This window comes from Lissotriton helveticus, chromosome 9 (assembly GCF_964261635.1).
Source record: "Lissotriton helveticus chromosome 9, aLisHel1.1, whole genome shotgun sequence".
Taxonomy (NCBI): Eukaryota; Metazoa; Chordata; class Amphibia; order Caudata; family Salamandridae; genus Lissotriton; species Lissotriton helveticus.
The window spans coordinates 873913374-873927080 of record NC_136070.1 but is presented as its reverse complement, the minus strand read 5'-3'; the positions used below and the strand labels follow the sequence as shown (position 1 = coordinate 873927080).

Sequence of the window (13707 nt, the reverse complement as noted above, 5' to 3'; positions counted from 1 at the left end):
TTTCACCAAATCTTCTAAATGAATTACATCCTCTTGAGCTTGCTCCATAGCTCTTTCCACTTCATCCATGGCAGTGGCAGCTTCATTTTGGATAATTGGTCCTCCTAGTGGATCCTGACTCAATGAAGCAGAACTCTGACTGCCTTGAGAACTATCTCTCGCAATCTCTGCAGCAATTGTTGATTCTTGCTCTATTTCTTCATTCAACATTTGCAGATAATTTGGAAAAATAGGACATTCTATTGTATCCTTCGTAGCATTAAAAGAGTCTTCATAACAGAGAAAATCTCCAAGTAGTTCCTCTTCTTCTCGCCATGGTTTAAAGAGTTGCAAAAGAGCCAAATAGTAAAATTCTCTTTTGTCTGGATTTTCACAACTCAATTTTCGATGATTAATAAATGACATTTTTCTGTTTCACTAGACATCCTTCACATCCAATGATTCCATATATTCCATTATTGATATCTTCTCTGATGTTTCTTTTATAAATATATCTTTGCAGAACTTCATAGAGACAAACGTTCTCAAGGTGAGGACTTCTATTTGGATAGTATGTATCCAACATGTTTGTCTTCAAAATATCTGTACTTTCTGGTTCTTTCTCCGCCAAATACTCTATCTCTTGTACAAATTTCAAAACTCGATTTCGTGTTGCAGCAAGACCTAGACTCACCCAAATGATGGTTCTAGATTTGGCATAGAGACTTGCTGACGACAATCGATCAGAACATTCATATGCTCCAATTTCTCGATGCGACAACATCTTCAGACTGTAACTGTACAATTTCTTGCTTAGGCTCTTTTCATGTGAAATGTCCTCCCACATTTCCTTCAGTTCTGTCTTTTCTTTTTTTGTGATGTAAGACGTCACATATCGAGGTACAGCAATAGAGTTGTCAGCAATGAATTGAATATCCATGTTAGCATTCCACATGGACAAAATCACTGGGTTGTAGTCATTGATGTACTTGGACTCTTCGTTTCTTTTTAAATTGTATGTATTTTTTGGTGATTTTCTCGTCACAGTATGTCGCAGAGAAGACATTAAATTATTTACTCTTCCTTTAGAAATCACTGGTCGTGGAAAAGCGAAACGACATTTTGTGTAGAACTTGTCCTTGTTTCTGAATTTTCCAGTACTTTCCACAACGATGGGATTGAAAGCGTAAAACTTGTTGCCTTAAATTGTTTTCTTCCGTAGTTTTCGGAACAGCACATGTTGAATACTTTTCAATGAAGCTCATCACTGTCTCATCTGAATCTGTTCCAAATTTGGGTGCATCTTTAGTCCATAATAACATATGTATGTGAGGAGCACCTCTCGCTTGATACTCCTTTCTCCAAAAGAAATCCAAAACCTCTCCAAGGGGATTTTTTTTGTTGGTAATAAAAGACATCATAGCTTCAAATCTATGATTGAAATATCTGCATACATTCACTGGATCCAAAGAACACAGTTCTCCAGGTGTTTTGAATTCTATATTTTGTATATTAGCATTGGCCTCTCGTAGAAATTGAAGTAAGTCTTCCCATGCATACTCGGCACAGCTAAGAGTGAGGAACCATGTAGGAGTTCCTAAGTTTCTTAGCATACATTTCAATTCCCCTCTTGCACCTGCCTCACAACAGGAATAAGACTGAGGCAAACGCTTTCTCATGGAGCTTCACAATTTTACAAAATACAATTCCTCTATGCAAACAAACTCAATATGCTTCCTACACTGATTTAAAACACAGCTAACATCATTGTAAAGAGTCAAATTAACACCTGTGTCTAAGAATGCAGACAGGGATATGCTTCATGAAGCCTAGTCCACTGCACACTTAGATACAAGCCTCACCACCTAGGCTCCCCAGGAAAGCCCAAACATGTACCTTTTTTCCCCATATTTAAAAAGTGACGCATGTATGCGTCATTTTTTAAACCTTTGCGCCACATTATACTCAAAAATGTAAAAACCATTTATTTTCCCCAAAATCGTTTTTGACATCACATTTAGGAAACACAGCACAGATCATATTTACAATCATCTGCCTCACAGCAGGGATAAGACTGAGGCAAAATCTTGCACCAGCCTCACAACAGGAATAAGACTGAGGCAAACGCTTTCACATGGAGCTTCACAATTTTACAAAATACAATTCCTCTATGCAAACAAACTCAATATGATTCCTACACTGAGTTAAAACACAGGTAACATCATTGTAAAGAGTCAAATTGACACCTGCGTCTAAGAATACAGACAGGTATATACTTCATGAAGCCTAGTCCACTGCACTCTTAGATACAAGCCTCACCACCTAGGCTCCCCAGGAAAGCCCAAACATGTACCTTTTTTCCCCATATTTAAAAAGTTACGCATGTAGGTAGATGCGTCACTTTTTAAACCTTTGCGCCACATTATACTCAAAAATGTAAAAACCATTATTTTCCCCAAAATAGCACAGATCCTATTTACAAACATCTGCCTCACAACAGGGATAAGACTGAGGCAAAAGCTTTCACATGGAGCTTCACAATTTTACAAAATACAATTCCTCTATGCAAACAAACTCAATATGCTTCCTACACTGAGTTAACACAGGTAACATCATTGTAAAGACTCAAATGTATTTCTATTAAACATCCACACATTCTTTATTCCTTTTAAAAAATGTAAAAACCATTTATTTTCCCCAAAATTGTTTTTGACATCACATTTACAAAACACAGCACAGGTCCTATGTAGAAGCATTCCATGTCACGACTAAAACTTCACAATTTTACAAAATACAATTACTCTATGCAGTAAAAACTTTTTACCAAGCATTATCAAAAAGCATGACACAAAGCAACATTAAAAAAACACAATTTGCTTCCAAATCTTCTCCATAGAGTATACAAGTCTCTATGTATATTAAATGAATCATAACTCACCTTTACAAATATTTTAGGAGATTCAGAACAGTGTCAGATACACACACCAATATTTCTATAGCAGAGCAAAAGGTATGTTCTCCAGACACTGCAAACCATAAAGGCACAGAAAACCTCTAATTCTACACACATATTGCTCATGGTAACCAATCAAATCTCTTCCCTCTGTATTTTCAAACCAACATCCTTCCCCCCCTCAGCCCTTTCTACCTGTTACCATAGCAACTCCCTCCTCACTGAGCTCCCAGGGTTAAAAGTTTATTCTACAATGTTGCAAATCACCTCATCAAGGATGTTTGACCTGCGAATACACCAGCTTTTCTGGTGCAAGGTTTCTTTAAATGACTTTTTTTAACCATTCAAATTACTTCTTACACAGAACACAACCATGCACCCTAACTTTCAGTTTTCAACTATCTCACTGAATTGTGATTCAAGAGCACTGAAACTCCACAGGTTTTTTTTTTGCAAACTCCTATTGTTCCAACTGCCATTTCTTTTCCACACTTCATCTGACTGCATCAGAATCTCCTCTCACCATGTATTCTGTCTGGATTATTGGATAGCTATATCCACTGGGCTCAAAGGTATGCAGCTACCAGAAATTTTCACAACCTTGACTTACCAAATGTGAAGATTAAATGGATTGTCCACAGAGGATTGAAATGTCACCAATTGCTACCATTGGTGAAAACCTTTTTGCATTTGCCACACCCTGACCTTTTAATTGTGCACTGTGGAGGAAATGACTTGGGCACTTTGACTGGGGTAGGTCTGGAAATGCTTATAAAGGACACCTTTGATCAATTGATGGCACTTTTTCCTCAAACTGCCTTGGTATATTCCAATATATGCCAAAGGCAGAAATGGAAGTGGTCCAATCAATTTTGTCCACAATTTGAGAAAGCACGAAAACATGTGAATAAATCTGTTTCTGCTTACATGAGAGACTATGGAATGGGTTCAATATACAATAATAACTTGCGTTACAACATGCAAGATATCTACAGGGAAGATGGTGTGCACTTTTCAGATGAGGGGAATAGAATATTCCTCCTGAATTTAAAACTGTGCATTGGTACCTACTTGTAGGTACCTAAATCAGCCACAGAACCCAAAAGCCCTTTTCAGGGCTACCCTATCTCTGATCACTCCAAATGCTTATCTTTTTCTAACTTTTTTGACTATTTTTCACCATAGTACGCTCCCCGGTACGCCTTCCGGTGCGCGTACCGGGCGCTCCCCCCGTGAAAAATAAAAACTTTTTTTTTTGTTTGCCTATTTGGGCCTCCTAAGACCCCCTCAGAAAACCTAGAGGGTCAAGGAGTGCCTACGATGCCCCCTTATACCCATTTCTAACGTTGTTTGTCCTCCATTTTCTGTCTTAAATCTACCGAAACACAAAATGGAGGACTCCCGTAGCGCTGCCGGTACGCGTACCGGGGCGCGCACCGGGAAGCGCTCTAAAAAAATGTTAGAAGTTAATTTACATAAAAACCACTGGAGACACTTTCACCAAATATAGAATAGCTCGTACTACATACCAATCCCTACCATTTTCCCAAATTAGATGGAATTCCATTGAGCCATTTAGCCTGTAGACCTCTCTAAATACCCTGAGGTAAATTACTTCACAAAAACACATCTGAAGTGTTAGAATTGACAACCAATTAAAATGTCACTTTCATTTTCTATTTTTTTTTCCTGACATTTGATTGGTTATGTACATGAATATAAATGAAAAATGAGAGGGAAACACGGCCATTTTGACTACAACTACCTGAGGTACATCTTGAAAGGATTTTCGCAATTTGTCTTCTTCACCTCTCTGTAAAGTAAGTTGATAATTGGTAAGGGGCACTTTAAGTTATTTTTTTAAAACGTTTTCTGGTAGTTATTTACTGTCCCTCTGCTATAGTTATAGATAGAGATAGGCCCCTCTGTTATATTTATGGAATGACTTAGGCTTCTCTGCTATAATTATGAATTTACTTACGTTTCTTCACAGACACTTTTTTATATTTCTACTTTCTGCCTGTTACCATACACTGCCCAAAGTTAACTTCACTGTTAAAAAATCAAAACTACCTGTCTGAACTTAAACCCAACAGTGTCATATTTCTACTGATTTCTTTTTTTATGTAAATTTCAGCACAAAAATGGAAGGAGAACAGAACGTTTCCTTTGAAATTGTCCTAGAGATGAACAATGAGGAAATCATTGAACCCAATGACTTGGAATTCATGGATGAATCACGGGACCATGAACCTCTACAATGTGTAGAATCTGTGGATTTGTTAATTCAATATGAGGACGTTTCTGACAGTCAAATGTTGGAAGTTATGTTCACTCAAAAAGAGGACATTTCGGACAGTCAAATGTTAGAAGTTCTATCAAATTTTGAAAATGAATCTAAAAAATAAATGTATATTTAATAATTCTAAAACTGTTTGAGACATTATTCATTTTTATATGTAAATCTTAAACTACTACCAAATTGATTATAATGTAAAGTCAAACTTATAGTATACTGTGCAACTTTTTTGTTTTACATAGTAATTTTGCTCATAGATACTTCCTTTCTCCCACTATATTATCTCCAAAGTGTATTTGACATCTGTTTTTCATCTCCTGCCTCCATGTTCTTTATGTTTTCCTGACAGACTATGGTATGGATTCCATATACCACAATAACTTCTATAACAACATGCAAATTATCTACAGAGTAAACGGTGTACATTGATTTTAAGACTCTGCATTGGTACCTACATGTTGGTACGTAAATCACCCACACAACACAACAACTCTATTCAGAGATACCCTACCTCTAAGCACTTTAAATTATTATTTTAGTGTTTCACTGAGTTTTCCCCATGTGTGGGGGTGGGGGAGGTGTGTGTGGGGGATGTGCGGGTTGTGTCTGTGAGGTGTGTATGTGTGTGTGTGTGTGTCTGGGGGGGTGAGGTGTATATCTGTGTGGGGTATGTGGGTGTGGGTGGGGATGTGGGTGTGTAAAGTGTGTGTGTGGGTGTGGTTGTGTGGGGTGTTTCGGTGTAGGTGGAAGTGTGGGTGTGTGAGGTGTGTGTGGGGTGTGTGTGGGTGTGGAGAGTATGTGTATAGGATGTATGTGTATGTGTGGGATGTGTGGATGTGTCTGTGAGGTGTGCGTGTGTGTGTGGGGGGAGGTGTGTGGGATGTGTGAGGTGTGTCTGTGAGGTATCTGTGTGTGCGTGTGTGTGTGTTGGGGGTGAGGTGTGTGTGTGTGTCTGGGTGTGTGGGATGTGTGGTTGTGGGTGTGGATGTGTAAGGTGTCGGTGTGGGGCTGTGGGGTGTTTGGGTGTGGGTGGAGGTGTGCGTGTGTGAGGTGTGTGTGGAGAGTGTGTGGGTGTGGGGGTGTGGGGTTGTGTGCGTGTGGGTGTGTGTGGGACGTACTTGTAGGTACCTAAAACAGCCACAGAACCCAAAAGCTCTTTTCAGAGCTACCCTACCTGTAATCACTCAAAATGATTATTTTACACTATTATTTTCACTATTTTTCACCAAAGTACGCTCCCCGGTACGCTCCCCCGCGAAAATCGAAAAAAAATAAAAACATTTTTTTTTACCCGAGGGACCCTTTTATGGCCCTCACATCAAACCTAGGGGGTCAGGGGGGGTGTACCCTGCCCCCTTTTGGTCATTTCCCCCTTTGTTTTTTGCCATCTCTTGTGTCTCGATCCTACCGAGACACAAGATGGCGGCCGCTGCGAACTGTTTCGAATGTTTACAGACACCCGAGAGCCAATCAGCTTCCCGTGCGCAGGTCGCGTGGCGCGCCCGGAGCGCTCCCCGGTACGCGCACCGGGGCGCGCTTACAGATCTATACATTTTTTTTAACCTAAATTACTCAAAATCCTCTGGAGCACATATCTTGAGACATAGCAAAGGCACATCGGGCTACCAGTCCCTACAATTTTGCCAAGTTTGGTGAAAATCCATTCAGCCGTTCGAGCTAAAAGTGCGACAGACCGCCCTATGGAAATTAACATGGGGAAAACACATTTTGGGACCCCCCTTTTATCTCAACCCCCGCTTGACGAATCTTCAGGGAAGGAGCGGAGCGCTGCGAGGCAAAGTTGCTGAAAAATTCAGGCTGATTCCTCAACCGGCGCCAAAGTTATTCCAAATAGAATGTTGCGATTTCCCTATGGAAAATCCTAACTATAACTACCTACTGGCGACCGCCAGTAGCTAATATATATATATATATATATATATATATTCACTGAAAAAAACATAGGTTTGACACCAGTTATAGTTAGCTGGAAATTTTACTGACATAAAACCATTGAAACTCCCACGTTATAGTTAGTTGGACTATAACTCGCGCGCCCGCAATGCACTGCTGATGATGTCACATATTACATCATTCATGACATGGTTAGAGACCTCACTGATGACATCTCAAATGACATCACTGATGACATAAATATAATATTTTTTATAATGAATCCTATATTGTATATATTATGTAATACTATTTTTTTATGTATATTGTTCATGTTTATTTATTTATTTTTTGCCCTGGAGCGCTCCCGGTGCGCGTACCGGTGAGCGCACCGGTAAGCGCAGTCTTGCGGCGCGCCCCGGTGCGCGTACCGGTGAGCGCCCCGTTAGCGCTATTTCCGCGAACGAAAACATCATCGTGACGTATCGCGTAGCCGCGTGATGCGTCTTATGACGCACGGCGTAAGCGCATCCGGAAGCGCCCGAGCGCATACGATCGCACTACGTAAGCGCCCCCGGGCGTGCACCTGGGCGCGCCCCGGGGCGCGTAGCGTAAGCGCGTCGGGTCATGTGACCTGAAAATAACACTTTTCATTGGTTCAGAACAGTTTGTTTTTCCAAATGATGAAAGCCCCCACCTTTTTCCCTCATTCTCACTTTGTTGTTTGGCTGAGGAAGACCTGTTTCTAGTAAGTGAGAAATGGCTACAGTAGCAGCAGCAGCAGGAGCATCTCAACCACCACCACCACCACCACAAGGACCACCACAACACCACAGTGGTGGTGAAGAAGAAGAAGAGGAGGAGGAGAAGGAGGAGGAGAGGCAGTTCCTGCCTGAAGATAATCCCCCTATAAACCTAAGGAGCAATTTGTGTGGGAGTTTTTAAAAAAAACAAGGGGTGCAAAGAAAGTAAATGCTGCAAAAGTGACATGTCTCATCTGTGGCACTGTACATTCCAGGGGGAACCCTGCAAAAAAATATTCATTTGGGAACCATACAATGCTTCGCCACATGCAACGCAGGCACCCAAACAACTATGCTGCGGCAGAGGTCAGAGAACTGACCAGAAACCCTCCCCAATCTTCTCCCAGCACCTCCAAAACAAATCAACCCACTCCATCGGGTCCAGAGACAAGGGAGATGGTCCCAAATATTCAACGCCAGTTTGAAGATTACAAAATAGTTTGTATATTTTGCGGAACTACAATTTCCCATGGGGAGCAAAGCATCAAACTCATCAACCGTGCTGGAGACAACCACAACTGCAGAAAGAAACCTTAATTTTTTCCTGATTTCTTTTGCTCCAGTTGAGCCGTTTACAATTCCCAGTTTTTTGTTTGTCCCCATAAAAATTACAAAAAAATATAAAATTGTTCATAAAAGCCAAAAAAAGTTAAAAATGTTCCAAAAAACAATAAAAAAATATAAAACAACAAAAAGAATTAAAAAAAACAGTTCTTTCTAGAACTACCTCCAATTTATAAAAAAAATGCTAAATTTTTATAAAACTCTGTCATTCTTTTTTCTCCAGGGTAAAATAATAACGGAGTGAGCATGAGGGAAGGGGACAGAGAGAGTGATGTTAAGAGAAAGAGAGCTAGAGGGAGCAACACAGAGGGACTGTGTATTAGATAGTAAGACAGAGAAAAGGTGTAATAGGGTGTAAGTGAGAAAAGGAAAATGAATAAGGGAGCGAAAGAAGGGAAGAGAGAGGAAGAAGACTAAAGCAGAGGTACTGGGAGAATGTGAGTGGGTGTTGAAAGTAAAGGGAAGGACAGTAAAGGATGGGGAATGAGGGGTAGTGACGGAACCGGAGTAAAGGAACAGCGTTGAGGGAGGGTGAGAAAAGAGCAGTGAGTGTAAGTAAAGAGGCGTGAAAGAGGGTGGATGAAAGTGAAAAAGGGTAAGACATGGGGAGTGACAGAGAGAAAGGAGAGAGAGAGTAAAGGAAGGAGTGACTGAAAGGGACTGAGTGAAGCAGCAAAGAAAGGTAAGTGAGGGAGTGTGGGTGAGTTATAGGGAGTGAGCATGACGAAAGAGTAGTGACAGAGTGAGGGGACAGAGACAGTGAGGGTAAGAGAGACAGAGTGAAGGAACGGGAGTGAGGAACTGTGAGGACAGACGGACTGAGAGAAGGAGTGAGAGGAGTGGAGTAAGTGAGTAAGGGAAAGGGAATGAGTGAGGGAGCGAAGGAAGGGAACAGAGGGTAAGGGAAGTAAAGTAGGGGGACTGAAAAAAGTTGAATGTGGTAGGAGAGTAAGGGAAAGAGGAGTAAACATGGAGGATAAGAATAAGTGAGGGAAGCAGAGTAAGGAAACAGGTAGGGTGAGAGAATAGTAGTGATGTTAAAGCAAAGGGTGATGAGAAACTACATTTTTTTAGTCACACTTACCATATAATTAATGTAAACTTAATTACATGTTTTAATACACTTTGTATCTGTGAAAGAGAGAAGAAAGAATAAGTTATAATTAGTAAAATATATATTTTAAAATAGAAGAGACAGGTCAAGAGGTTAAAAATCATAAAAGTGTACTAAGAAATAAAAATAGAGTGAAGGACACAGAAAGGGAAATAAAGTAATGTAGAAGGACAAAAAGAGGGAAAAAGAAATAGAAGGAGAGCAAATGACTAAGAGTAAGGCAGATACATTCAGTGACAGAGAGGAAGAGAAGAAGAGAGAAATGAACTGACGGTAAGAAAGATACTAAAAGAATGTGAGTTAGCAAAACTAAATCAGGAAGGAGGAGTAAGTAAAAAGGGAATGACTGAGAGGGAAAGGAGTCTAATTGAGGATGCATTTACAAGAATGAGGAATGGAAGATGACTGAGAGTGAGTGAAGGGGAGTCACAGAGTGAAGGGATGAAAGGAGTGAGGATAATATAGAAGGATTGAGGGAAAAGGAGTGAGGAAGTTCGTAGACAGAGGGACTAAGGAAAGGACTGAGTGAAGTGGAGTACAATGAGTGAGGAAAGGAAAATGAATAAGGGAGCAAAAGAAGGAAAGAGAGGTGAAGAGGACTAAAGCAGTGGAACAGAGAGAATGTGATTCGGTGATGAAAGTAAAGAGAAGGACACTGATAAATAGGCAATGAGGGGTAGTAATGGAACCGGAGTAAAAGAAACGGGATGAAGAACGATGAGAGAGGAGCAGTGAAGTTGTTGTAAGAGAAATGATAGAAGGTAGATAAACACAAGTGAGCACAACACAAGGAGAGTGAGGGACTGAGGACATAGAGGTAGTCAACATAAAACAGAGAGAAGAGGACAAAAGAAAGGAGCAAAGAAAGATAAGTGAGAGAGAGTGGGTGAGTTATAGTGACAGAGTGCGACAAAAGAGGTGAGTGAGTAAAGAGGAATTACTAAAAGAGCAAAGGAGGAAAAGACGGAAAAGGGAAGTAAAGCAGAGAGACTGAAAGTTGAAAAGTGGTGCAAAGGAGAGAGGGGATGCAGACAGTTGAAATGGGAATGAGGGGTTGTGAAAGAAGTGGAGTAAAGGAACAGGGGTGAAACAGAGTGAGAGAAAGACAGTGTGAGTGAGTAAAGAGAGCTGAAAGAGGGTGGAAAAAGGAAAGTGAGTGTGAGACAATGGGAATACAATTTAAATTACACAATACAAACTATAGAATAACTTGTACAACATGTTAGATAGTTTATTTTTGCTGTTCTCAGAATATATTGAATTTCACTAAAAACAGTGAGTTCAAACTACTCATCATACGACAGCGGGGAAAAAAACACAATCTAAAAGATTGTGTTTAAAAAAAACATATAAACTTAAAAATCACATATGTACACTAATCTTTGATTTACTTACTTTTCCTTTAAGCCAAATAGTACATCATGAAGGTCCTTTTCATTGGAAAATACTCTGCTGTTCTCTAAAACTTCAATTTAATCGACTTTCTATAAGAAAAGCTCCAAGAACATCTGAAATATTTTTCAATGTTTTCATTTCCTCCTTGTGTTCAGTCATGACTCTTTGCTCATTCCTTCACTTTTCCTTAAGGCCAAATAGTGTCAGATGTATCAGTATGTTTTCAAATTACTCAAAACAAACTCTGAAATTACCGTGTTCCCGACGTTCTGAAAGAAAAGCTAATACAGCATTTTCACAATGTTTAAATATTCATATTTCCATCTCTGGCTCACTCATATTCAACATTTCCTATAATACTGATATCACTTACTATGAGATCCACTTACAGTACCTATATGACAAGTAGAATTTTTATATTATCTTGATCACTTTTACTCACAATATAATTTTAAACAGCAAACTAACTTTTATTAACTGCTCCCGTCTTCATAGGCCAATTACCTTTACTTAAATTTTGGTTCTAAAAACACTAGGTATGAATTTTTTAAGTCAAAATGCAAACGTTGTTTGAAAGTCAAATGAGTATCATTACAGAGCTTCCACCCTTTTTGACATTTTAAATAGCATGTGTAATGCCCTGATGTTGTTGAAGGACCGTCATAATAAATAATAGCTACAGTTGCAAAGGTTCTTCCTGAAATTGATAACTGAGAAGCCACGAAATTTTTTATAGAAGTTGTCAATTTAGTTCCATCAGGTCTACATCATTGGAACATTAAAATGACATACTGACTATAAGATTTGTATAAATAATGTGGACAGCATTGCACACTTACATTGGGTACACACCATATTGTGATCAGCTGCTTTAACTAAATTATTAAAAGACACTGATTTGCAGTCTGGTAAAGTCAAATATATAAATATTTCAGAGTCTATTCTAGTACTACTTGATAAACTACAATTGTCGCAGTCATGCTGCCATTGATAAGAAAGGCCAAAAAGATTTTCTACATCTACACCTTCATCTTCCAATACACCAAACATATACATTAAAAATTCCTGACAATCCTGCTGAATATTCTGTGAAAATTGATTTGGACCAGAACATATGTCTAAAAGATTTCGAATTTCTGAAACACTTTCTATTTTTGCACTATCACTGCTACATTTCTCAAACACAGAATTCAATAAACAGCAGAATCTTTGATCCCGATTTTCAACAATCTGTTCTTGTAAAGTTTGAAGAAAAAAACAACATTAACCACTACATTGCATAGCAGTTGACACCAGAACTGTTTTCAAACTGAAATCCAACAACATCTTCAACAGAATCCTTTTTCTTTTTGCTTACAATTACAGTTTCATCTACTTTTTGTCTTTTTGCTACTACCTCACTGCAATTATTCTCATTTCTTCTTTTTCGGCCTACAACACGTTTTTCAAACAGAGGATATTGAGGCAAATGTGGAGCATACTCTCTTCTTAACCTATTGTATTCTTTAACACAATCTAGATCTGCACAAATCTTTGTTTCATCACACTCAATCAAGTACAATCCTGATAAAGTTCTGACTCATGATAATGCCACATATGCCATACCCTCTTGAAACACAGAACTTCCAATGTTCACCAAAGCACTATCTACACTTAAACCTTGAGATTTATGAATTGTCACCGCATATGCCAAACAAACAGGAAACTGTTTTCGGCGAACATATAAGTCTTTTACAAGCGAAAAATCTAGCAGGACAGCGACTGATTTGTTGTACTTCCTCAATGCCATCAAATTTAATTTTTAAAAATTTAATTCCATCTCTATTTCTGTAATTCAGAAATTCAACAACATGACCCATTGCTCCATTTACCAGACCTCTGTCAACATTTAAATTCCTTCTCAAAATGATACGACAATTTAAACACACATTCGGAGTCTTTTCAAAACCAGCAGTTTTAGATATACTCTTCTCTAATGAATCCAATTTTGATTTCAAATTTTCTGACAAAATAATTGTTGCTCCCATATGCTCTATTTTATCTATAGCTTCCAGTTTCACAATCTCTTCATTTTCTAACTTTAACATTTTGTTGTTGAAGATGGAACATTCTTGCAGAGTTGGCATCAAACATATCCCAGATTTGTTCTCATTAATTTTCTTAAAAATGTTCTCTGGAAGAATGTTTTCATTTGGATACAAATGTGAAATTAATCGTGCATGTAAAGCTTCTTTCCCATGCTCACTTACTTTTCAGATTCTTACATCTTGTAGAATATTTTTATAATCTTCATCCTTTGCCTGTCGCATATTTTGAAGTAGTTCTGCATATTTGAAATGTAACCATATATTAACGTTTCCAATGCTTCCTAGGCACTTCCTGGTATCTTCACGCGTGAGCATTTTAAACACTGGTTGTCCTTTCACTGGAGTCAACTGCAGTAGATCTCCAAAAACAATAATGTGTTTCCCTCCAAATAACACATCATACTCTATTCTAAGAATTTCTTGCATTCTCAAATGCACAAAAGCAAGCATTAGATTTGAGACAATGCTAACTTCATCAATGATAAGAAGTTTCATTTTCTTCAGGACTCTGGAAACTTCAGAACACGCATCTCCAGATAGCTTGTGGTATTGCAATTTATTATCATGCTCAACTGGTAACATCAGTAAACGATGCAAAGTAATCCCTTTAATGTTATGTG

At 38.9% G+C, this 13707-nt stretch overlaps 1 protein-coding gene across 1 annotated transcript in view; it reads right to left on the bottom strand.

Moving 5' to 3' along the window:
- The window catches only part of LOC144781939 (cytochrome P450 2G1-like), a 729499-nt gene that overhangs the window by 187429 nt on the left and 528363 nt on the right, over positions 1-13707 (bottom strand). The window lies entirely within an intron of this gene.